Source organism: Aythya ferina (assembly GCF_964211825.1).
Source record: "Aythya ferina genome assembly, chromosome: 5".
NCBI classification, from domain to species: Eukaryota; Metazoa; Chordata; class Aves; order Anseriformes; family Anatidae; genus Aythya; species Aythya ferina.
In genome coordinates, this window is record NC_140301.1 from 47,522,209 (window position 1) to 47,548,851 (window position 26,643).

The following is a 26,643-nucleotide window of genomic DNA, read 5'->3' on the forward strand; positions in this document are numbered from 1 at the left end:
GGCTGAACCTGGGACTGGAACAGCTGTACAGCTTAGCTACAGCTCAGGACAGTTTTGTAAAACGTTAGTGCTTCATTAACAAGAGTCACAAGTGTGTTTTTGCACCATTCTCATGAGAATACAGCAAGGCTGGGAAGGAAACAACGGCTTAAATTGTACTAGGTCTCATTACCACTGCAGCTCTACCAACCTGGGCTGGAGGTAAGGCCACTGCTCCAAGCACAGTGGGTGGGTGATAAAAGCTGCTATGAAGAAAGAGGCAACTTGGTTTCAGCAAATATAAAGTCTTGTCATTGATGTTATTTTTACAACTAAATAAGAAAATGCCCCACTCTCCTTTTTGTACTCCATAATTTCAGTGAATTTCAGTGAGGCCATGGTTTATTGATTCATCCACAGGTCTCTGTAATACCTGTCAGTAGTATAGCATACAGGTATTTCTGGCCTTTTAGAGAGTTCTTCACATACATACAAGTAAACAGTTCACAGCAACTTCAACTTAAATTTACTAGCATGATCGGTGTGTGTCAGATGTGTGTGTTTGTGAGAGCAAAGCACCGTCTGTCTGAGGAAACAAATCTGAATAAAGTTTGGCAGTCATACTGATTAAATTCAAATAGAACAGAGAGAACACATTCATCTTGCCCTGCTCCCCATCTCTGCCTCTCTGAACACCGACCTTCACTGATCACCTGCCCTCTCAAGCGAAAGCCACATGGGCTCACTAATGAGCACTCTAAGAGACCCTCTGGGCTCATCTCCCGACCCTTCCACAACCACAAGATACAGAGTGTCTACACACCAGCATCTCATAGGAGGTCACCCTCCCCACTCTTCATCTTCCTGCTTCTCTTCTTTCTGTGTCCAGCAGGGGGTAGAAAAATCTCAAAGTATATGGGTGGCAGACCTCAAAACAAGCAAATTCAGAATGAAAAAAGCTTCTATTTATTTTTCATTTTAAGTTCATCATTTATAAGCAAACATCTGTCTTGCAAGCAGTCAAGAATAGAACTGAAAACCTTATGGGGATTCTTTTCTCTTCCTTCCCATAGCACATGCCCAATGCCCTGGTTTGAAAATCATTTTTCATAAATCTAGCGCAACATTTCATCTGCTACAAGAAACATGCTAATGGGATGCATTACAGTCATTGTAGAACCTTAGTTATAGAAGCCACTAATATTCTTGCATTGGTATATACCAGTGAAAATACTTCTATTTCATGCAAAATTGTCAGTGAAATTCCAGTAAAATCAGAGAGCCATGAGTTAGAGGTAACCAAGACAGGTAACCAAGTGCAAGATTTAACAATAACACAGTAACAGAAAACAGAATAAAGCCTTAAAATGGCCAGAAATAAATTGTCTCTCTCCCTTGTTTCAGAGGAGACCAACCAGTGGCAGCTATTGTCAGATTAACAATTAACATTGCTGGACTTGATGCTGGCTGGGAAGGGCCTCCTTTCTCAGGGATGCATCTAGGCACCTACCTTCATTTCAGTTTCAATGCAAAATACCAGCAAAAATATTTGACGTTTATTTCCACATCATTATTGGACATTTTAGAAGTGTGGGAATGTCTTTGCAGTTTATTCATAACGATAGTTTTAGAAGTGGGAAAACTTCCTTTTCTACTCCTTTCATCTCAGAAACATCAAATCTGATCTGGTCCTTGATCATGATAATGTAACACAGCTTGCTTAGGATTTTTACTGATGGGACTGTTTTGAGATTTCTAGAAAGGACGCTGATGAGTATTAACTATGATGTCTGTCATTTTATATCTCTGGGTAATCCTTCAGTTCTAGCATTGTAATAGCAGAGGGCCTCTCAAGAATTTAAACACAGAAATTCTCCTTTCTCATTCCAAACTTTCCGATTAAGTAGTTTGATTAGGGATATATGTGTACAGAGAAAGAAAGATGGACAGATGTGTTTGTACAAAGTAATGGAGAAAAGAGGTAGAAAAATGAATTTTGTAGCAAAACCTCAGGTAAAACTCTGGCTGAGCACATATCCAATGTAAAATCCGCCTTTCATGGCCCTCACAGTCAAGGCAGCAATTGGATGTAATTGCTGATGGAGGTCACAGCTTTTCAGGGACAAACCTGTAGGAAATCTCTTGGAAAGCTCTGACTAGGCTTTCTAGGCTGGAAAGTTAAGCAGATACAGTCACAAGAAGCTCTATACATCACAGAAGGAAATTTTATTTTAAAATCAGCAGAAAGGTTCTCTCTGAGTAGCAAATTTTCAGATATACTAACAAGCTATGTGAGAGCTTACATTTCAGACCAAAGGAGAGGTTGAAAGTCCCCCGGTCCAGATGGGTGACAGCAGATGCTTCTTGCTGGTGTAGTAAAATGGGGATTCGGGATCTCTGAAAAACTGACAGGCCCCCAGAGCAGAGGCAGAAACAACTGGTCTGCTGCGGGAAGGACACTGCCTTGCATCTGTCCCATCTTCTCCACCACCCACTTTTGTCACTTGCTCACAGAAACCTGGATTTCCTAACACAGACCAAAACACAAATCTAAAAGAGCTGGAGGCTTACATGCCATGTTGGTTGATGCCATCACCTCCATGAGAAGACACACAAATCTTACATCTCCACAGTGCCACCAGCTGACCAAATCCAGAGGAAGCTCCTCGCTGACCCTGCATGGTTATTCGGTCTTCCCTAATTTTGCCTATTTTCACACGTTTTTAACATGCTAAACCTCATCTTGCTTTACAAATCTGGCTAGGGAAGAGCAGTTGACTGTAATCACCTCTGCATTTCACAAGCTGGCCAAACGGCTTTCCTTTCAGATGCCCTAAATGTATTGACAGCTGTTGTCATTAGTGACTTTCCCCTCTGCACCCTGCAGAACACAACTGAAAACAAGTTACTAGTCAAAAGCTTTCCTAATTCTTAAAATATGATTCCCTTCCAATTTTCCTTTCCATCTTCCCATTCCTCTTTGTCACACATTAGTCCTCCCAATGCTTTTTTTGTCCTTCTTCTAAGTGGTGCCTGTCACCACAGCACTGCTGCCAACTCCAGCCCCAGGCCTGCCCAGTCACAGCCATCACCTGTGCTTCCCAAAAGCAGGACTCAAGGCCAGGCCTGCACAACGACTGCTCCCAGCAAGCCAGGGCTGGACTTTAGGTGGGGTCAGAAACAAGCTCCACACTCAGCAGACAGCGATAGCTGAACACTGAAATCCAATGCTGTAATAAGTAGGTCAGCTTGTTCCTATAAAAGCAAAGGGTTTAACGCTGACCGTGCCTGCCAGCGGGAGCAGGAAACGACTGCAGCTTCCCACTGCCCATGTTCAGCCCCTTCCTTTCCACGACTCTTCTCCTTCTCTTCCTCCTGCTCCTCTTGGGCCGCAGTGTGCAGGTGCTGGACCTGGCGAACCTTGGCCAAGCGACTCCTCCTGCGCAGGGCTGCGGCCGGAGCCACCCCTGAAACCTGGCAGCAAATTCCAAGAAAACAAACACCATCGCTAGGCAATTGAAGGGGTTGGTAGCAACAAACAAAACCCGCTTCGATGAGGATCCAGGGCTCTGTTTTTGCCAACAGGTTCAACAGGTTTTGAGCATGAAGTCACAACGAGCTTTATTAGTGCCTAGAAGCGAAACACCACAAAGATCTCATTATCTGGGGTTTCACCTCTGTCCTTGTCCTTGCTGGGCACACACTTCAGTGCCTCAGTGCTTTGCAGCTCCGCTGCTCTGTCCCCACTGCAGGCCTGGCCCTGACCCCTCAGCTCCTGTTGCCTGTCCTCCTCCCAGCCTCCCGCAGCACAAAACCCCAACACCCTTCCCAGCGCAAAACCCCAACACTCTTCCCATTTCCTCGCACGAGTTTCCAGTTGTGTAAGGAAGCAGTACTGGAACAGCAAACTCAAACTTCACACAGCAGGACTGAAACTGAACTCTCCCTGGTGAGTGCTGCTGCTGGTCATTCTGAGGAGACCCCTGCAGCCTCAGGGGAGAGAGCTCCATAAACGCGCGGCAGGATCACACCCACACACCTCCTTCACATCCCCACAACTGACAGAGAAAGCTCATCTCGGTGCAGGGATATCGCTTGCTAGGGACACCAGGATATTCCAATAAAGGCTCCGATCTACTCTTTGTCATTTTTTTTTTTTTTAAATAGAACAGCAGTCAATGGTGTTTACTAAATATAGCACAAAAACCAAGAAAGTTGATTCAAACATTTCTTTTTCTCTCAATGAAAAAGACCACGACGGTGCCTCTGGAAATGGTTCTATGAATCAGGCCGGCATGGCACTGCATGGGCTGGGAGAGCACGACACGATGCCAACCACCACCTACTCTTCCCACGTGCTGCCCTGGAAAGCGTTCAGCTTTTGTCAATAACCACCAGTCCATTTTATTTTGTGATGCTGCACAATGTAGCAGAACACACAAGCTGGCTGTAATCAAAAGCTTTATAGCCTGCTAAACTTGTTTTAAATAATGCATAAATACCAAAAAAGACACACTGTACTCTTCATCCATTTTCACGTGAACTCAGTTCCCTGTTTGTTGCATTTTCTGTTTATAGCAGCATGACTTAAAACCACAGAATAAATAAAATTACTTTCCACTCCATTTTAGCTCTATTCCAGAAACGTACACTACATTTAATTACTGTTTTGGTCGAGTCCACCTACACAGATGAGCTGTGCCTGTGTGAGTCAACCGGTGTGTCTGCATGCAAAGCACAGAAGAGGTTAAAAAAATGAGGGCACTTATGTCAGCCCCTCCTTCCTCTCCCCTGCATTTCATCACACTGAAAGGGTTTAAAAGTAAAAAATTCCTTCCACATCATATAATCCTGGCATCTGCTGTGTAGCAAATCAAGCTCACTCATTTTGCGATGTTATTCCCAAAAGTAGCTGTACAGATTCAGGTCTAGAACTCCATTTTCCATTCCCCAAAGTTTCTGAATACCTGCTTTTCCTATTTAGGCACATCAGAAAAAGCAGTAAACACAGCTAGTAAATACAAAGCAATCTTCTCTGTCTAAGTGCAATTCTGACTGCATTACTTAAGAAATATAATTTCCTGAGGCTTTTTACTACCTTGCTTTATGATACACATGATATGGTATCAATCTACCAACTTCCTTCTGCTGCCCCTTTCTTCAGCAGCTTGCAGCTCACCCATGACATTATTTAGTTCAAATACTAAGCCATTACTGAGATTAAGGCACAGAAGGAATGCAGTCTAGAGAGCGAGTAGGTCGCTGTGGTCATGTTTATTATTTAATAACAGTGGGAATAATTCATATCACAGCAACAATTCTCTGTGACTCCATTTATCAACTTCAAAGTAAAGCACATCAGACCGCCAGGCAGGGACAGGAGACCCAGAGGCTCAGCTCAGCCACACTCCCTCTGACAAGCCCTGGGCCCACAATCAAGGTTGGGCTCCAGAGGAAGCCTTTTGGGATCAGTCCTTCTTCCCATGTCCAGCAAAGCTGTGTCAACAGAACCTGGAGTGTGGCAAAGCCTCAAATTCATATCCCCGTTCACTTCCATGCAGCCACTGTGGTTTCAGGTGAGGCGTTGCATTCTCCCTTCTAAATGGATGAAGTTTAATTCCTCAATGTTGCATGGGCTGCCTGTCTTCTTTAGTTACTCAGCAAGCTTTTTGAGGCAAAGACTCTCTAACTACATGCGTCTTTGATGGCAGTAATTGCTGCATTTGTCCTGAAGCGCACAGTTTTTCAGAGTTCTAATGCGATTGAACAAGAAACCTAATGCCCTCACTAACAACTTTCTGATACATCTCAGCCACACAGGACAACGTCTCAGTCACTGAGCTAAGATAACCATTAATTTCCTTCTTTAACATACTTTTCTACACGCTCACAATTTGTTGCATGGGATTTTCAATATATATTGAAGCTACAATGAAACAGAAACAAGAAGGGTAAGAAAGAGAAGACTTTATTCCAAGAATTCCCTGAGTCCTAGAGACGGCGTAGATGAGGTATTTTATTTTCAGCTTGCTTTTTCTTAAATGCCTTTATTCTGAAGCTTCAGCAATTGATGAACTACTAACTGTGTTTCCAAATCCTTACAACAGGGCCAAGGTTTTTGCCTTTTTGTTTGGCTAATCTTTTCACACATCTATTTGCCTTGCTGCCACGACAACTAAACAGCAAATAAGTGATTTGGGTTCATTCAATAGATTCCAAATTGGGAGCCTGCCTATTTTGTTTGCTTTAGGGCAAAAGGAGGAAGCAAACAGCAGCTTTGTAAGTGAAGTTGCTGATATTCTTCTCTCAATTATGGCTCTGAAAAGATATAGAAATGCAAAGTACTCTTTACAAACAGAGTCGGTTCATGCTGATCCAACTTGTTTCAATTCACTTTAATTTAATTCTGCCTCTAGAGGTAGTTTAACTGTGATACCTACCATGGATTTTTGCATTTAGACAGATTGTTTTCAACGCAGCAGGACAAAATAATGTTAATAAGTTCCATTTAGTTTTGAGTATTTGCTTAAAAAGAAGGTGGAGGCTCACAAGCAACAAACTCCAAGGCCATAACCTGCTTTCAGGGTGCTTGATCCTATTTTCTGATTTGTTTCATCTTACCATTTCCCAGGGCTGACATTGTTTAATATTTTTCCCTCTGAGGTGGAAAAGAAAAAGCTACTTTATAAGGTTAAAAACAAAGCAAAACACTAAAACCAAAACCAAAAAAATATATACAAGCATTTTTGAATAACTGCTTGCCAAGGATGTAATGCTGCGTAATACTTTTGCAGAGTAGCTGCAGCAGGAGTCAGGTCTGGCACATGCCATTTGAGCTGCAGTTTGAAACAGGTACGGTTGTTTTGCTTTGAAGCACAACTTTACTGCTCTATGACTTTATGGCAGTAATTTGAAGACTTCTTATCCAACTTAAAAAAAATAAAAAGAGAAAAAAAAAACCACTGGAGTCAATATATTCTTTAATAAAATTAAGGCAATTTAAGATTTTCAAACTTCATTCAGCTTCTTCCCAGCCTGGCCTGGCAACTAAACAAGTACAACACACACCATGGCAAGAGGCCAGAGTAATATCACAGCTAGGAATCTCCTTTCTTTAAAAGTCCACAAAATGTCATGAATGAGATTTGGCGTTTTTTTTACACGGATTTTAAAAAAACAAACAATTCCTGCATCTTCACTGAAAGGGAGCCCTCTCATGCTATTCTGCAAGGAGCAGAGAACAAAGACAAGGGACACGAAGAGCATAACCCACTGAGCTCTGCCAGCAGAGCAGGGGCATCTCCGCTTCCAGCTTCTCCTTAAGCACCACAGGCAGTCACAGAAAACTGTTTATTCAGCAACATCATGCTGGGAAGTAAATCCCCAATGCTCCCAACACACAACTTTCAGAAAGTTCCCAGTGGTGCTTTACTATTCCAGTCCCTATTTACTGTGTGCTCAACAGAAGTCACATATATGATTAAAAGCAAAGCTGCTCTCACGCAGGGTGATCTCCTGAGTGCAGAAGAATAACTTTGCTCTAGAAGTGGAATTGTTGTTGGGTGGGGGCAAGATGGAGGAATGAAAGGGGAGAGGCAGAACAGCAAATTCCTCACCTGGTTACCCCTCCTGGAGACAAACATGAGAAAGGAACAAAAAAGATGTCACCTCAGAGGCCCAAGAAATTCAAAAACATGTGACCAATACAAGACTCACAGACCTGCACAAGGATGGAAATCTGCTCCTTTGTCAACTGAAGGTAGAAAGTCAACCAGAAAGATGTGAACAGCCCTCCACAAAGCTCACAGAAGCACAGAATACCCCGAGTTGGAAGGGACCCACACGGACCAATGGGTCCAGCTCCTGGACTTGATGTTGACCCAGCTGTAGTTTCTGGTGGCATTTACAGCCCCATAGACATCCACATCCCCCCTCCCTCCCCCATATGAAGGTTCTCGCTTTACACAAACTCTACAAATGATTAAAAATTACACAAAATTTTATAAAATTACATGGTATGCTTCTGCTTCTGCTGCCAGCCCCGAAGTGCCGAGCACACTGTTATGCTATCAAGTTCTGTACTCCGTGCCAGTCACTCCCCAAGGTGTTTATGTGAAGCACTCAGGCAGAATGAACAGAACATCTGTATTCTATTTGCTAATGAGCAATCATCATTTCTACAATTCTCCAGCCAGGGATTTTGCTGTTTGGAATACTAATGCCATTTAAAAAAATTAAAGGGAAAAAAAATGTTCTGCTCATTAGTACTACAGTTACTAAAATACTTTTGCACCGTTTACAGTGCAACCAGGCTTCTACTGGAGTTGCTTTTCAGTATTTTTAAGAAAATTAGAGCTTTCAGAAATAAAAACTTTGATGATATGTACTTAATGTATTTTCAGAATTAACATCATTTGCAATGTAGTTCTTGCTTTAATTGCTTTTCACCCACACAGAGGCAAGAATTTAAAATAAACTATTATAAAAGCCTTTCAAACACACCCTTCTGAAGATCCCCTTCATCGCTTGCTTTTTGTATTTTGGCAGCACCCACAGCAGGCTAGAACAGGTTAAAAAAATAAAGTTATAAAAATACAGGCCAAGGTCTGCCAAATTAATTATCTGAGACTCTGGGTGTGCAGAGACAGCGGGGGAAGACAACAGCTTTGAAACGTGGGACACGTTTTGTCTGTGGGCAGAAATGGCTGGCAGCTTCCCTGCTACCCATGGGTGTCTGCACCACATGAGGGCCTGGCTGCTGCTTGGACAGAAAGGCCCTATCCTAAAATCATGCAGCACTTGGGCATTTCAGTGACCGCGTGCAACCCTCCTTTATCATGCCAGGCATCAGAAATAGTCCTGCTGAAGTCAGTGAAGGGCAGCAAATGAGATCAGAATAGGATATTAAATTGACAAACATAATTAAAGTGGCTTATGTAAGAATCGTCTGTATATTTGCTCATGGCTTACTGAAAAATAACTTAGCAATCAAGAGGAAAAAGACTAAATACAGGGTTTGATCGACCTAAGAAAGCCCAGCGTGGTACTCGTGCTGTGGTGTGGCAGCAAGGGGAGGGAACACAGCCCTGCGAGGCACATGGAGCACAGCACCTCAGAAACGTCTGGTTCCCTACACCGGGGCACAGATGTATTTCAATATGCTGTCATGCCCTAAGAATAACCACCCTTATCACCCGACCCACCACGGCACGGGGCACGGTCAGGACATTTCAATCCCTGACAAGACTGCCAGTGGCAGCTCCGCTCCCGAGCGGGACAAGGTCTCTGCCACTGCCACAGGGTCTCCTGGCCAGGGCGAGGCCGCCCTGAAGTGCACGTCCCGTCCACTGCCATGGCAGCCGGCAGCACCCGCAGCCCCTGTCACGCACAAGAGGGAATGCTGTGCCACGCTTAAAAGCCACCTTCCTTGGAGGCAGAACGAAACAAGAGGAGACAGCAAGGAGAGCCTCGCTCCTGCAAATGCTGGGTGAAACCATCTGTTCAGTGCAAGCCTTGCCCTCGCCGCACATCCTTGGCTTCGCATCACTTCAGAGGTGTTTCGTTTGCACACAGCTGGCCACATTTCCTGTGTTTCGTCCGGTCAGGAAGGAGGAAGTCTTTATTCTTCAGCATTTACCTGTAATTTTAGCAGTAACCAACCAATTCTGACAATATGTCTTTTCTTCTTACAGGTCTTCCAGCTCCTGGCAAAACCAGACCGAGCCTGAACTGAGAAGCTGGCCCCAGCTCTCAAAAGGCCCACCAAATGTCCTCTTCTCTAGCCTGCCTCACCTGAGCCAAGTATTAGGACGACCAAAATTAAGGCTACACAACATGCTGATGTGAGAAAGTGCTTCTTGTGCCCTGACAGGGTAACTTGCACCCCTTCTCATCTGCCTTCAGCGCGCAGTCTGCTCTCCCCAGGCGAAGGAAAAACACAGCACAAGGGCTGCTGCCATTCTGCAGCCTTCTAGGTCTGCTTAAGGAAACAACAAAACCCTATTCTAATACACAGATGACCACAAATCATACCTCTGCCTCACTTCCCCAAAACTAATTATACACGTGTCACCAGAATGTCATACATCTCCCTCTTTCCACCTAAAGACCACATTTCTACTCTTCACGGTCTAACACATCATATACTGAACACTATTCTCCATGCAACAGTTTAGGGGAAAAAAAAAAACAAACTAATCCTTCAAGTGATGTGTGTTCTTTTATAAACTTACCTAAAAAATAACACTGGAGCACAGCAGTTATTATTTAACAACACATCCAATGGGGAGAAATAAACCACACACCTTATATAAATATCGATAGAATCCTTTCTTCTTACTGTATTACTAGTAGCCCATACCCACACCAACAGCAAACATAAAGAAACAAGGTGTACTTGCACTGAAATATCCAGCACGCCTTCACTGTGAAAGTCAAGCATGAACCACATTTAAAGGTATACTAAATAAAAATCTGGTACATGCTGAACACAAATTCACACAGTTCGCTTTAAAGTGCAGAATTTGTTACATCTGAGTTTGAGCAAAGCTGCAAAATTACCTGTGGAGGGCCAGAAGATTCTTTTAAAGGGAAATACAAGAATAAGAACCAAAAAGAAGCAGGAAAACCTCAGAAAGTACAAAAGGAAACCGTTAAACTGAGCATGTATCAATGCCTGTGGTAAAATAACAGAGGTGGGCTGTGGAAAACACAAGGCTGAAAGACCCAAAATGTTCACACAAATACATCATTTGCACATCAGGATTCCCTGTCTCAGTGTGAATCAAATGGAAACTCAGAGGCAACATTAATTACCTTCATTATGCAATGCCTACACATTTTTGCTAGAATATACTAGCAAACAAACAGACCAATTGTTTCAAAATCCATCAGAATCACAAATATTGATGTGTTTCTTTGACTTCAAGAAAAGGAAAACAAACAAAAAAAAAATAAACAAGCAGTGGAAGTTGAATGGCCCACACTTGCTAAAAAGCAATAAATTAGAACTGAACAAAAAATCCCATGCAAACATGAAAGAGTACAGAGACCTTTGTCTCCTCAAATATCCAAACACCCCCCTCCACTAGTACATGAGCACACAGCACTGGGCAACGTACCAGCGACACACTGCAAACAGAGCAGGCTGCATTACTGAACCAGCAGCAAGACATGAGTTCTTAAACTAGATTTTAATGGAAGTACTTTCATGAAAATTGAAAAATAGAGGGACACCAAGAAATCTGATGGAATTCAGTGCAACACAAGTAAGTCTGATAAAATTTTCAGTTTCTGTTTTAAGTCAAAAAGCCAGCTCTAGAGGATGTTCTCACAGCAAGCCCACTAATGAGGAAGTTTGATACTTTGAGCATAAAAAGATAACATATTCAAATGGTAAGCATGGGAATAAAGCCACCTACCTTCAAAGTACTTGTGACCAGCAGAAGGCAAGGGAGTTGGATCTTACTTTCTTCTTACACATTAATGGAGTCATGGTCACTCATCATTAATAAACTAGTTTTAGCAGTGCAAGATTGTAATTAGGAGAAAATTCATACGCGAGTCCCAAAAGGAGATGCATACAAAGAGCATCAAGCAGCAGGACTGTAGGAAACATCTGATAACCAAATGTGTGCACACAACATAAAACAGAGACATTTGTTTATTGACAGTTTCAAACTAGGTTGAACATTTTATTTACTGTTATCTCTTTTTCAGTATTACACAGCTCATCTGGGAGAGGGCAACCAGGATACGAGTTTAACAAGCACGAACCACATTCTTGTGCATGTGCTTGTGCTAACAACCACAGGGAACATCAGCTCTTTACCTTCTGCTTTTCCCTGTGTAGGGCTACAGCAGCAGAACTACCTCAAGGCACATCAAGCACGTGGCACGCAGCATCATCCCTCGTACCAGTGTCTTCAGGCAGCTGCTGAGCCAGGTGACCTGCTGCCAGCCAGGCTGTTTCCTCCTTGGCAGCAGCAATGCCTGCTCTAGGTGGGGTATAGAGCTCTCCAGCTGCCTCCCTCCACACCCCGCTGAGGTGAGTCCAACTCTTTCTCCCAGTCAAGCCTTGTCTCCTGGTGCAGAGATCTGGCAGATGCCACTTCTAGCGGGAGGAGACAGAGCCAAGCATTTGGTGGCTTGCAGTCAGACTTTTTGGGATGGGACAATGTTCTGGTGGGACATCTGCTATGGATGAAACGGTTGAAATAAGATGTTCCTGAAACATCCAGCCCTACCACACTGTTTGGATTCCTTTGGGGTTGGTGCGTTCAACTAGGTTACTGGGTTTAAGTTCAAGGAAAGAACAACCAACCACATTTTAAACTACCAGGGTTTCGATACAGACATGCTGACAAAATCACAACATAAAGTCAACAGGGGTGCCATGCAAGTTTGGATTTCTCTTTCTCCTTCCTCTGAGACAGCACACAGCTGCACAGCCCCAAACAGACAGACAGCCCCCGTCCTTCCAAGCAGCTCTGTGCTAGGTTAGCCTCATCCTCTACGTGCACGTTAACATTAAATGGTTCCATTTGAGAACTACCCACTGAAGCAATTTTAGCTTCACAATTAGCACCAGCATGAGTACAGAAAATCAGACCTATGGCTTTAGCCCAGTTCCAGTCCTCCTGTACTGAGTCCAGGGCAACGATTTCATAAAGCACTGCAGTATCCTGTACAGCTGTGTCAAAATGGCGTAACACTGATCGCCTGTGACAGGAGGCATTTGTACTAAGAGATCTCTGAAAGCAGTACAGTATTTCTTTGTGTGAAGGAGCTGAGAAATCATACTCCCCACCCCCCCAAACCTTCTTTTCCTTTGTGCACTGCCAAGCAAAACGGGCCCAAAAACATGCTCTTTTTATTCTTTAACTGATGGAAATTACATTAGAGAGAAGCCCAGCACAAAGGAAGTTTTGGCAAGGAATATGCCTTTTATGTTATGTTCCATAAAACACTCAGAGATGTATTGACTGATATTTACAAGAGATGTTCTTCACACAGCTATACGTGGTGGCTGCTGCACTGCTGACTTGATCTCCACTTCAAACTGGCAATATAAAACAAAACATTTGGTATAAGCACTTTTTAAAGAAAGAAAGACCCGAAAAACAAAACTCCTATTCCTTTATGCCAATTTTTAAACTAATGTGTGCTGCACATAGGAAAGAACTTCCAACTTCCCATGCATTTCTGAGTATTACACAAAATAGGAGCGACCTGCATTATAAGCAATTGGTAACAAATGTATATGGAGTCTTTGTTCCTACATGAAAATAACCCTAACTTATTTCACAATCTAAGCAATCTCCTCTTCTGAGCCTTCGAGCCAGCGTTATTCCCCATTTTGTTCTTTCCCACTGGCAGCACTGATTTCCTGCCTTCCTCTGTGACTGCTACAACTTGAAAACCAGGAAGACTTCTGGTTTCAAACTTGTGCTCCATTTCCAGTGATAGTGGTCTGGAATAGTTTTTGTTGGGAGACAGCAAAGAGTCAACAAACCACACGAATATGGGCAAGGTGTGCAGCACGGTGCCAGAACAAACAGTCCTTCCCAGCAAAACCTTTCCATCACAGGGGTGTGCTCCAATCTTTAGCTACACGGTTTTGCTCAGCATTGATGCTGTCACTGTGCTCTGAAGTGCTTTATTAGTGGCAATTCGTCCCCAAAAGGAACTCTTATCTGCACAACCGTGAAGCTGTTTAGCAGTAACAACGCTAAGAAATTTTCCAGTTTTGATAAGGATAACTAACACGCTGAAACACTCTCCAGTTTCAGCTTCTTGCCCAAATACTGACAGAACATGATTTGAAACACATGAGAGAGGTTAAGGGGTTAGAGGGTGAAGACTGCTCTGAATATGGCAGAGTTCATTTTTGTAGCCACAGCCCACACTTGCCCATACCACCGTGTCCATATAGAACCAGGAGGAAAGCTGCCTTGGTTTGCGCTGACTTGAAAGAGCAACAAACCATTGTGGTGGCAGAGGTAACACATGCCTTGGTGTGCACGAAAGCCATCTCTAAACAACCGCCAGGGCCTTTCGTGTACCTGAGGAGGCTAACTGGCAGTGGAGCTTGGAGGTCTCTTCTGCACCCAGGGCCTCTGGGGCACGGGGAGCACTCATCAGCAGTGCTGGAGGCATCCCCTAGGGTGATGCTCACCCACCCTCCACGTCCCATTGCAGCAGCATTCTGCTCCTCCACCATCCAGACTGTCAGGTCCACATTTCCTTCTCAAGAAACCAGTGGCTGGCAGAGCACAGCTGGGATCATGCTGGTGTGAACAGCCTCACACTTCCAGGGAAGCAGGTCACAGCCCAAGCATGTACCAGAGACCTGCTCTCACCAAGCCCAGGTACAACACTGATAGAGCCAACAGGGGGAGAGCTTTTCATGGACACAGCTGTACAACTCTTCCCCATGACAATAAGTGATTGCTCTTCTGAGTTCCCAAAGCTGCAGTGAGGAATTCAGCTGGGAGCACTGGTTTCTCTTTGTGAGAGGATGATGAGGCGGAACTGGCAAAGCTTGCTGGTGTAAACCAGAGCTTGGTAACATTTGAGCCAGGTCTGCACAAGGAACTCACTGACACAGCGATGTTGACACAGAGCTAGAATTGGTGATGCCTCGAAAGAAATACTCTAGTTAATAGAAGCAACTATGCCAACAAAAATGCTTTTGAGTGGCCCGCCATGTTATTAAGAAGAGAGCTTACCTGTAAAACCACATTAACAAATCCTCCTCAACAAGAAGTTCACCCACATTTAATGCTCAGGAGGTACAGCCTTAGTTCTGCATTTCTGGTAGAACGAAACACACCACAGCCCGTCAGGCAAGGAAAAGTTCTCTCCATTGTTTCTAAATAACTACTACTTTTAAATACAGTACTTGCAGCAACGTTCTAAAAGTTAACTCGTATTTCAAAATCTTGCTGTTTTGCATATAAAGTCATTTTCACTGCACTTCTAAGAGTTAGACGCTTAAATGTCTGGAAGGTCTTTAAAGAAATGAGCTTTCAAAACACTACAGAAACTTAATTTTCTTTATTTCTTTTGGCAAATTGAATCAGAACTGTAATACACTCTCTGTAGCTTTGGTAAATTACTCGTTTCCCTGAACAAAAGAACATAACTGGCCCAACATTTGGGAGGAGTTTTAGGTTACAGACAAAATAAACATTTCACAATACAGAAACTGAGCTGAAGCAATGACTCAACACCCATTGTATCTCCTTAAATTTACTTCCCAAATTTTATTACTTCAGCTTTTGCCTGTCATTTCTGGAAGGAAGGGAAGTGCTTAATTGAGAACTTCATCTAAGAGCCACAGGAGTCTGTCCTGTTACTGCGCACGTGTTGCTCTCATTAACGTGACTGTCTGTCAGACACATGAACCAGGATGAGAGAACCGAAAATATTTTAAGTTGATTAGTAGTCAAAATGCCCCTTGGATAGTATGGTGGCACTACTGCCAGCTTTTCAGAGTTTCAGCCTATTTACTTTCAAACCTGTCAAAGCCATGCCCAAGCTGTAAAACGTACCTGTGTCTATCTGAGCCACATGAAGGTCCATGAGTCACCAAGCAGAAAAGCTAGACTGATAGGAATCTCACTTCTTTGATGTCTTCCAAAACCACAATAAAAGCTCAACTTTTTGTAAGTGAAGTTACGTTACATTCGGTAAGCACTGTGTATGTAATTAAGCACTCGTCAATACCGTGGGCAAAGCAAAGCCAGCAGGGAAGGCAGAGACCCCAGCCAAAGCCCCACACATGAATGCCACGCTGCCACAGGATTTGCCTGGCCCAAAAAGCCCCACAGAAATTCAGGTGATGCACGAGCTGCTTCCCTACCGCATCCCCTGAACATTAAGCTGTTAGAGCAAGATCATTTCACTTCCAATTGCTCGCCTCCTCCCCCGTTTATCACTCCGCACACCTCTCGGTGTTAATTGCTTTTTAAACAGTGCTCACACTTAAAATTCAGACTCAGCCTATACCATTTATTTCCCAATGTAACATGATGTTCAGAGTAAAACACATAATTACTGCATACAAAGTTGTACAAATATAATTAAAAATAAGGTGGCAACTTTTTCCCCCTGCAACTCACTTTACAACATCCATCTCCTAATTGAGACTAAAGCTTCTGATTCATGCAGGTGTTTTAGTAGGAGCACGAGCAGTCCGAACCCCTTGGTGAAGGCCACCCTGACTCCACGGACTTGCAGAGCTGCACGTGGTGGAATCGGGAGCTCCCACTGGGGTCTGCTTGCAGCGACTCAGCTCCCAGCCACCAGCCTGTCTGCGGCACCACACGTGTGGTTTGGGGCCAGGCCACCACACTCGGGTGACAAAGGATGATAGAAATCATTAGGGCTGGAAAAGAAGTGGCGTTAGCACGAGCACTCATAGCCAGCACATGGGAGCCTTTATGAGGCTGTATAAGTTATACGCTGCTCCCTTAAGCTCCACTCGGAAAGAAGGAAAATCATTAAAGCCTAGATTTGGGCAAGGCAACACAGTAACCCTATTCTCTGCATCAGTGCTAGTAAATATACACTATGCTTTTTGTTTTGTTTTTTCTTTATTCTGGCGTGAAATCAGGACTACCAAGCTAAGCAAACTAACACTGTCAAAAGGCTAGGTGGGAAAACATCAGATTTTCCTCCTAAAAAGAAATGCTAAACATTTTCCCCAAGACTACTGATATCAACACCCAATACTGCTTGCCATGAATGCTGCCTCTTGCCACAGGCTCAGGTAAGAGGAACCTGTTTGGTTTTATCCACTAACGGACACAGGAGAAAATGACTGCAGGAATTAGCATCGACCCTGAAGCACCCTTACCCCCAAGCTCACTGAACCTCTCACGAAATGTAAACTTTTGTTCATACCTCTGACCAACAAGAAACTCCAGTGTTCACTGCCAATTTGGGATTAATTATTCTTGGAAAATGAAGATTTTCAGGAAGAACTGAGGTTCTAAGATGTGCTGGTTTGGGTCCTACAGGACAACAGCAAATTTATTTCCTTTTTACTTCTCTCCCATGCAGTGTAGTGTTTTTGGGTCATTGCTGGTTTTTGTTTTTTTTACCTCGCAGCTCAATTACTAACTCTTCCTTCTCTACAACACTTGCATCTGTTTCCACAACCTCTTTTCCAGGATAGGGCATGTTAAGTGTAAATACAAAAAGCCCATTCTCCTGTCTGGAGTCACAGGCAGTGGTTGCTGCAGCAATGGAGGCAATTCAAGTTTGTGCTTTTTGGAAGTATAAGCCTGCTTCTTGCTTCGGAGAAGTAGCTTCCACTATAGCTCTGACAGCTACAGTAGAGCTTCTGAGCACATTTCAGTATAAATGACCTACAAAATCATCTTTTTATAATGCTGGTACGGTTACAAGTGCCTTTTCTACAATTGCTTGATTTAATTGGTAGGGATAGGAGAGAGAGAAAAAAGGGAAATGTATGGCTAGAAAACCATGATCAAGACCAGCGACGGTGGATCAGCTCCTGCAGCTCGTCCTGAGCAAATGGGTCGGTGTCTCGTGGAGCAGGCACATACTAATCCCCCCAACAAACAGCCAAGCTGGGCTAAAGCATTGCCAAGAATATGCACATAGCATCAGTGCAGCAAAATACTCCATTAGAGAAGAGAAACTTATGCTTGCAACAGATGTTGTGATTAAAATGAAAAGGGCTGCACAGCTACTCCTCATTCTACCCCAGAAGCAAATTACCGAACTGTAATTAACGATTGGTTTATTAAATAAACACTGGGCTTTTACGTCATAATTCTCCTAAAATCCTCAGCCGTTGCATAACACGTAAGGCTGAATTGACATGGGCTACTTTGATTCTGAAACATCAGTGTTCATTCATCCTGCAGAGGCCCAGCAGGACAGAGTTTACCATCCCTTTTAAAGTCAAACACAATGTGATTTTACTTGCTCTTCAAGATTAGGTCAGTGTTTGCACTTTTGTGTGTCAAATCAGTTTTAAAGACTCCCTTTCAGAAGTTCCTGGAACCCACTGTATTTATCACAGCAACAAAGCCACAGGAAAGGTCTCTTTGTTTTTGTTTTTTTATGTTTGCTTTGTTTTCCTTTGTAAAAGTACAGTACTTTCTGGCATCCTTTTCTTTTCACAGGCACTTTTAACAAGCCAGCACTGCCAACAAAGGCAATCTGTTTCATCAGATTTACTGAGTCCATATTGTGAAGAGACTACAGATTTGTCAGGGCAATGCCGAAGTCGTTATCCTCTGCTAATAAAACTTGCTGTAATATGCTGCAATGCAAACAGTTAATCCTAGAAGCTACTTTACAGAAAACAGTAAAAATATCAAGGTTCCTGGAGGCAACATCATTATGCTTTCTAGGGTGCTACCAGACATCTCAGCCTCAATACTACTGGAGAGAAAAAATCTCCAAGTTATGCTTGAAAACCCCTAATCCATCGTGGAGCACAGAATCACAGGTTTTATAGCCCTCTCCACTACCTCCAGAGAATACCATGCTGTCAGCGTGGAGAGAGCCGTTCTGCTCCGCTACCCATCAATGCAGGGAGTGATTAAGTCTTGATTCCTGGTGCCACAGACTTCAGATACAGAAGTGAGCCATCCATTTCCAACCATGATCACACTTAGCAGAGAAAGCAAAGGAACCAACAGTGAAGTCTGCTTGGCTACTGAAGTGTATTCTGAATCACTTGGAAGTAAGATTTCTTTCTACACTGATGTATAAAACTCCACTATGTGGAGGCACCAGCACATGCTTATTTATCGAAGGGCTGGCTTCACGAAGAAGCAAGAAATACTTGGTTTAGATGACAAATCATTCCACAAACATTATTAATCCTCAAAGCGGTAAATATTTCAGGTTTCGAGAGCCAATTAGAAAGGTCAGCATTCATCTTTTTCTGTTTCTAGCCCTAATACCTTTTGCACTCTGCTTACAGATTAATCATTGAAGGAAAAGTTACAGAGTTTTACAAATAGGAAAAATAACCTAGGTGTCATAAGAGAAGGTCCAGACTGGATACAAATTCTCTCTACCTGTTTTGGTTCCGATGGCTGTAGCCTACCTTAATCCAAAATCTAATTATTTGGATTAGATTAGGAGAGTGGATTTTCCTGAAATGCCCAGGCAAACCACATGCAATTTCATATTTGGGGCACAGGGTTACATTTCATTTTCAAATCCCTTTTAATTCCACACAGGCATCTGTAACTTCTATTTTTCCATTTCCAAACAGGAAATATTTGTTCTTCTGCAAAAGTTTAAAAACCAAAATCCCCGTCTCTAAACCCCGCAGAAGACTGTTATTTGGCTTTCATTGCTATTCATTTGCTACACCTGAGGTCATTGCTATTACTACGAATCCAATAAATTCGACAGTTTTTCAAGTGAGAAGTGTTTTACAGAGGGATTGGCTTGTTGTTGGTTTTTGAGGTGCTATGTGCTTATGTTCCAGAAAAAGGCGAAGTAGCAAATAAAATACCAACACTACCCACATCTGCCAGTGCATGAGATCATTCCACCCGAGATGCAAAATACGGGATGTTTCACAGAAGCAGGGATGCAAACAAATCAGAGTCATGAATGCACAATAAGACAGCAAAGAAAGCAAAGCTGACATGGTAATGAAAAGCATGCCTCCCATGTAAACACTTTCTGATTACAAAATGGGAACCTTGCTTCCATGCTTAAAATAAATAAAAAGCCAGCCCCACCTATAACTGGTTGAACTCATCCAAACTGGTTCCTGGATATGTTCAAGTTGTCTTCATGAAGAAGTATCATTAAGAAACAAGTAAAATCTCTTCCCTTTACTGCTGGGAGAATCAGGATCTCCAAAATGCATTAGTAAGTACAAAACAAAACAAGACTCCTCCAAAGCTATCCGCATACATACAAACCTCTTCCTTGAACGGGGCACAGAATTTGGATCCCCTGTTTCTGTGCCGTTCTTGGAGGCTGCACTGAGCAGACATGTACAACTCGCAATTTACTTCCAAAACACCCCCTTAGGAAAAGATCCTCCAAAAGATTTCCTAAATGCTCGTTTGTACACTCTGTGTTTTAATTAACGTACAGAATAGAAATTACCATTTAGATAAGATAATGCTCCCCAGCCACCCCACCCTTGCTTTCTGAAATTCTGCCAGGTTTATCAGCCCCTCATCTGCCCGTATTTGCTAGCAATCCTCAGGCCCCAGTTAGCATTAATTCAGCTGCAGTTTGAGAGTTTCTCCAAGGCACTCTCTTCAATTCCAAAGTGCATGAACTGCTTAATTTGAGTGCTCTGTGATTCCAGTACTTTAAATAGAAAAAAATACTGCAGGAAATTACTGACTGACTTATGTGACTGCTCCAATAGCTGTGCAGATGAAGTGAGCTACATGCCTATGTGCAGCTCCAGCCAGCAGTAAGGAATGCAAAGATACCCAGTAAATCTTTAGTCTCCTGACTGAAATTTTGGAGTTCATGGGCATGGGTTGTGGAACCCAAAATGGACAGGGTCAGGGGGGCTGTTACTTGACAGCAGGCCCAAATCCTACACAGCAACGATGCCTGCAGCGAACAGTCACGCAGATAATCTGAGATAGAAAGATGCTGTCTGGCCGTGGAAGTACTAATGGGATTTATAACCACCTAACCTGGATAATCTTCTACCCAGTTCCTTTCCCCACTCCTTGTTTGGGATGGTGGCCAAGTGCTGAATGCCTTTGCATCCCCTTATCACCTCCTCTGTCTAGGCTCTTATGAAGTAACCCTGGTGCGTAAATGTCCACCACAGACAGCAAAAGCCTGTGGCAATTTTCTTACCGTGCAATTATTAATTCAGGTCTCCAAACCTCAATGTCTGAAGCAAAGAGGGAGATATGTAACAATTCTGCAGCATGTTTCTTGACTATGTTGGGAATCTCTTATGATATGGATTCTAAAAAAGGACCAAGGAATCACAGTGGGATCAGGGATTCTGTGGCTCTTGCCAAACTTGTTGGGCTCAAACTCTCCACTTAAGCTTGGGGTGCTGGTACTCACCCAAACCTGCTGAAAAGGATGCTGGGCAAATTAATTAGATAATGCTTCAAAGTGCTTTGAAGATGAGAAGTGCTGTATGTGGTAACTGCCAAGTTATTAGCACAATCCAAGTAATTCCATAGTTGCATAGAAAATATTTGGTGGTTTTTGAAAGCTAAACATGCTACATGTATACACGTCACGTTAGATATTGCCTATTGTAGGTCTTTTGATTTTCTTTTTGGCCTTTTGGTTTTCTGCAAAGTGCCATGCACCCCTGAATTATGGGCTTAGTTATAAACTTAGTTATCATATAACATATTTCTATTATAGTGACCGGGTTGTGAATTCCTAAAAAATGCAAGTTTTCACTGACAGCAGAAATTTACCCAGAATTTCAGTTTCATCAAAGGAAATAATAAATTATGAAGCCAGCATGCACAATGGGCAGAGGCAAGGGGAATAAACTCTTGACTAAACAATTAAGTAAAAGAATAAACTCGTGTTAATTGGAAACCTTAGTCTCTAACTGAGCAAATTCAAACTTTTACAATGGCTGCTCAAAAGCCTTTTTTTTTTTTTTTTTTTGAACACCCCTGATAATAAAATAAACAAACTAATTCCATCCCCTGCAGAACTGGCATGCAGCATGCAAAAAACATGGCATAACCAGCAGTCTAGATTTGCTTATATACACAAATAACTAACCTAAATAGAAGTCACGGAGGTGGCAGAATCCCCTCTCCCCACCCAAAAATAATAATAAAAAAATCCCACTATGAAAAGGTGAAGCACTTAATAGCTAGGAAATGCTAAATTTAGCTAGATTTATAGTAACCCACCAAATCGCAGTTTCCACAATTAATGCCTTTAATAGAGGAGGAGAACAATGCAAACATACATATAAAGTGATTACATAGTAAGAGAACTGCATCCTAAAGTAAACAGGAGAGATAAATTAAAATTATATGGAAAGACATAAAGATGTAAGTTTTGTTTGTTTGTTTGTTTAAAAAAAAAACTCCTCTATTTATAATAGACACATCACTACCAATAGCTAATTAATGTAACTGACAGTCAGCTTTGTAAGGAGAATATATTATGGCAGAAGAGCAGTGTGACGTGGTTCAGCAAGTGCAGAAGAAATACGACTTGTGAAACCACCACTGCACAGCAGGCCAGAGAAAACCGGGTTGACTCTTTGTGTTGGTATAACAAGAACAGCATGTCGAAATCTTCCCCAGCTTCAGCATTTGTCCTGAGTTCATTAGAATCAGCTAGATTGCGAATCATTTTGGAGACTTAGTACTGTGTAAAACTGCTCCCTTCCATCTCACAGAACCCAAGCAGAGGAAAACGTACAGATTCTTAGCCAGGTGAGTTGGATGCAATGGGGCATTTCTAAAGATGTCTTTAATACCAACCATAATTGACCCCAACTGGGTTTCTCCTTTCACGTCTCTGGATGTTGTTTTTCAAATAGCCTGAAAGGGGAAGGCTGTTTCCTTTTGAAGAGGCCACCTCGCTCTGCCCTTCGCAGGGGCCTCCTAGCCCTGGGTTCCCCACTGCCCCTGAGCAGGGCTGACCGCAGCTCCCAGCTGAGGGAGCCAGCCTCCTGCCCAGGGCAGCCTCTGCTTTGGAACCAGTGAGAGGACATGGGAAACTCTACGTCATTATTTTGCAAACAGTTTGCATACCTGGAGCAAACTTATTGCAGGGGCTCTTTTGCTTCGGGAGGACCAACCGCCCACAGGGAAGGAGTTCTGCAGGTGTCGGCCTGTTGGTTTCCTATGTAAATCCAACCACACTTCACTTCCTGATTTTTAGTTAATATATACTGAGGAAACACCTACACGAAGACTCCAAGGAAGCTGAGGTGTTGAAAAAGACACCTGTAATAAGACAATGCCCAAAGAGCGTTGCGTGCTGCATGCTACCACAACAAGCAGCCCCACAGAGCAGTATGGGGTATTACTTTAACCAGCACACGCATTCCAGTGGAGACTCATGATGCTAGTTACAGCTGCCACACAGTGATTCACACAATGCAGGTACTTTGAAAAGAAAAATTCAGATTTTCATCAAATTATTTTTGATATAACTTGAATAACCTGCAGTGTGTGATGAGAGAGGTTGAGGGATTACTAAACATTTACAGATATGGTTGCTCATGTGAGTTAGCATTTAACACAACCCCACAGCTAGCCATTTTCAAATCAGAGTGTTTAAAGTCACAGAAGCAGAATAAACTGCTGAGGCTCACAGCTCCTCTTTCCTCTTGGGTCCTTGGCCAGCCTCCGCAGCACCTGGGTGTGCCTCAAATTGCAGGTTGCAGACTGCTCCGAGAAGCAGCTTTAGGATTCTTACGTATTGTCTCAAGTGTGTAAAGCTGCACCTCCTCCTGTCAGGCTTACAGAGTGCTCTCCCCTAGGATATTATCCAGAAAAGAATTTCAGCTTATAAAGCAGGTTAACCAGCTGAATAATACATCTAGAGGAACTGTATACTTTAGGATTTGTTTTCACATAACAGATCTGCTCTAAGGTACATTTTTTTCCCTTATTATTATTTTAAACCAATCTTCTGTGGAAAAGATTATTTTTGAAGTGCTCTAAGTACTGCCACAACATCTCCATTTGTTCAAATAAACTCAAATAAAAAGTGAGAGATGCCTTTAGTTAGGCTGATAGTTCACTATCATCACCTTAAGCCATTATACTCCATCTGTGGATTGCTAAAGAGCTGCTTAACGGCCTTGTATACTAGTACATTTCATTTGGGCCCCTTACATTTCATTTTCCTCCTCTTGCACAATAAATACTTAAGATCTCTTGTTGCAGTTAATCATGGAGAAAGTAAAATATCAGTCAAAAACTCAGCACTGTTTGTTGTATAATTTTTGCTCACTGTACTCCCAAGAGTGGAAACTAAGGGCTACCTAGAGGAGTTTAATGTATGTTGGAGTTCATGAAAGTATCTGCACACAGGCAGAACGGGCATCTCTACTGACAGCTGGCAAATCACCAAATGTTACAACATAAATTACCAAGCCACTGACCTATTTGCATTTGCAACTCTGGTAGGAGAGTAGCTGTTGATCCTGGCAACACAATTTCAGAAGGATTCATTTCAGAATCTGCTAGCAACTTTGGACCCTGTTCTTTAGAAGTAATTGGAGCTCTGCTAGTCCATGGTGACTAAACAGAAAAGCCACGGAGTAATGACCTTGGAGTACTGCCTGTTTGCTAGATTTTGTTGCCACCGACTTCTGCCCCTTGTCATTTCTGCCTTCAAGCATTAAGCTGTTCAGATGGTACTGGGAAGTCAAGTGTCTGCTGGGTGTCTAAAGCATTAATTTGAGCAGACAGTACCGAGCTGCTTCTCTTGTCTTCTGGTATGAAACTGCACTCGGAGTACTCACTTGTACTCAGGTTGCCTTTGCAGGGATTAATTCTGCTCAAAGCATTAAGAACAAACATCACTGTTGTTCACCAGACCTGGCCACATTAAACCCTTCCTCAGACATCAGGTCACATCCTTCAGGCCTCGTTTTCTTACAGCTACTAGGTAGGCTTCCTGTGCAAGTACTGAGCAGAAATAGCAAGATGCTGTAACCTAACAAAAGAAGCAGCAAAGTTACTGACACAGTGAGGAACTGTATCAAAAAGCCAAAAAGCTAGAACAAATAGATCACCTCAGAGATATGACTGGATGACAAATTAAAGCAAACCAAAATCAAAACAAACCAAAACAAAAATAATAAGAAATGTACTCCTGTTTCTTAAATGATCATGCATCTTGGCCAGCATTTGCTATTTTCCAACTTTAAGCCACTAATTCAATTCTACTACAAAGAGTTTGAAAATACAGACCTAGTAATGCTTCTGGTCCATCAGTGAGACCAAGACAAGTTGTGATACTATTAAAAACAAAAAATACCTCATCTCTCACTAGCCACTGTAGCAAAACCTCAACAGACAGATCCAGAAGTACACCTTCACCTCACTAAGGATCACGCAGTCTTCTCCCTTACGACACATAGAGAAATACACCCTGGTTTGGTAATAGAGTAAGTTGTTACTGACATAATGGCATTGAGAGGAATTGGGGGGGGGGGGGGGGGGGGGGGGGGGAACAACACAAACTGATGGTAGGGTAAGACAACAAAAGCAAATAAACAAACAAAATGAAAACAAAACCTGAACAACTTTATCCCACACCTAAGTTTTTTTTAACCCAAAGTGTGTTGAGCATTAACAATGTCAGAATCAGTGATTGAAACTGGAACTGCTTGAAGGAGAAGAGGGAAAAACAAACAAACAAACAAACAAACAGGGAAACACTACTAAGGGAACAATTAGATCTGCTCCAAAGGACCAAAAGGGATGGCTGTCGGAAACATGAGATACGATAAAGAAGAAAATATGTATAGAGAAAATAGGGAAAAAAGGAAAGCCATGACATACAGTGTTGGGAAAGGCAGTGCTTGTCACAAAAACTTGTGAAATGTATGATTTTGCCATATTCATACCTCAAGTCTAGCATCTGGCTGACAAAGAAACCATTGCCTATCAAGAGTGGAAATAGCTGGGTTTCCAGAACAACATTAGATTACAAAGGTAATTTTTCCTCTGTGCATGGGTTTCACAGTTTACATGAACAGGGCAGATGACCAAATCTACAGCACAAGAAGAGGTAGTTCTCTATGGAACTGCGTATTTATCTGTACATGTTCAATATATTTGATAATGCACATTTATATTAAAGGTAATTGTTTAGAAATAAAGACACACATGTATTTGTGCACACAGTTATCAGGCTGCTTGGCCTTAGCTATTTTATCTTTTCATCCCAGGAGAAACATTTTATTGTTCTTATTTCAGGAGGAACAACTTATACGTTAGTACCAGAAACGGAATGATGAAACTCAACATGTGTTTCACAAAGCAACGCGTCCTATTATAAAGAAAAACAAGGTATTCATTCGCATGAAATAAAGAACCTCTGTTAAAAAGCTGCAGTGCAAGGACGTACTGTATATATATGAAAATAAAAGACACGCAGCAAGTGTTCTTAGCATCTACATTCAAATTGTGCATGTGTGTAAAATTCTGGAGTTTCCCATTGTTCTGTAAGGAATTTTATTTCACCTTATCCTTCTCGTGCACTAGAGAGCAGTATGATGGGCCAGACAAAGAAATAAATATTGTCAGAGAGAAAGTGAACGTATTACCTTTATTTTATGCAATTGCAACCAGTGTGAGACTTTGACCTTTAAAGAAAAGGAAAACTTGAGAGAAAAAAGCACACAAGATGAAGCCAAGGATCTTAATAATGGTACTTCCACATTGATGGAAGCTGTCCCAAAATAGTTCAAATATAAATTCCTGTTTTCTTTGCTAATTTGCCGTCAGTATCAAATCTATTAACAACAGGATCAATTCTTTCACCAGCTTCAAAGTCTTAAGGACTTCTGCCAAAGATCACTTTTGTAAGAAAACTTGAGTTCATCTCATTCTGCTGATCTGAGAGGATTGTTCAAAAAAAGTTCTTGTCCAGGATCCAAATGCTACTTATCTTTCCTTTAAAAGGGAGGGTAATGGGAAGGTGCTGTATCTACAGCAG

The 26,643-nt window shown here is 42.5% G+C and overlaps 1 protein-coding gene and 1 long non-coding RNA gene across 8 annotated transcripts in view; one reads left to right on the forward strand and one right to left on the reverse strand.

Annotated features, from left to right (window-relative positions):
- The window catches only part of FOXN3 (forkhead box N3), a 131,056-nt gene that overhangs the window by 40,466 nt on the left and 63,947 nt on the right, over positions 1 to 26,643 (reverse strand). The window lies entirely within an intron of this gene.
- LOC311438401 lies at positions 11,146 to 25,966 on the forward strand. Its single transcript, XR_014694079.1, has 3 exons — positions 11,146 to 11,246; positions 11,831 to 12,025; positions 25,902 to 25,966. It is a non-coding gene; the product is annotated as an uncharacterized lncRNA (long non-coding RNA).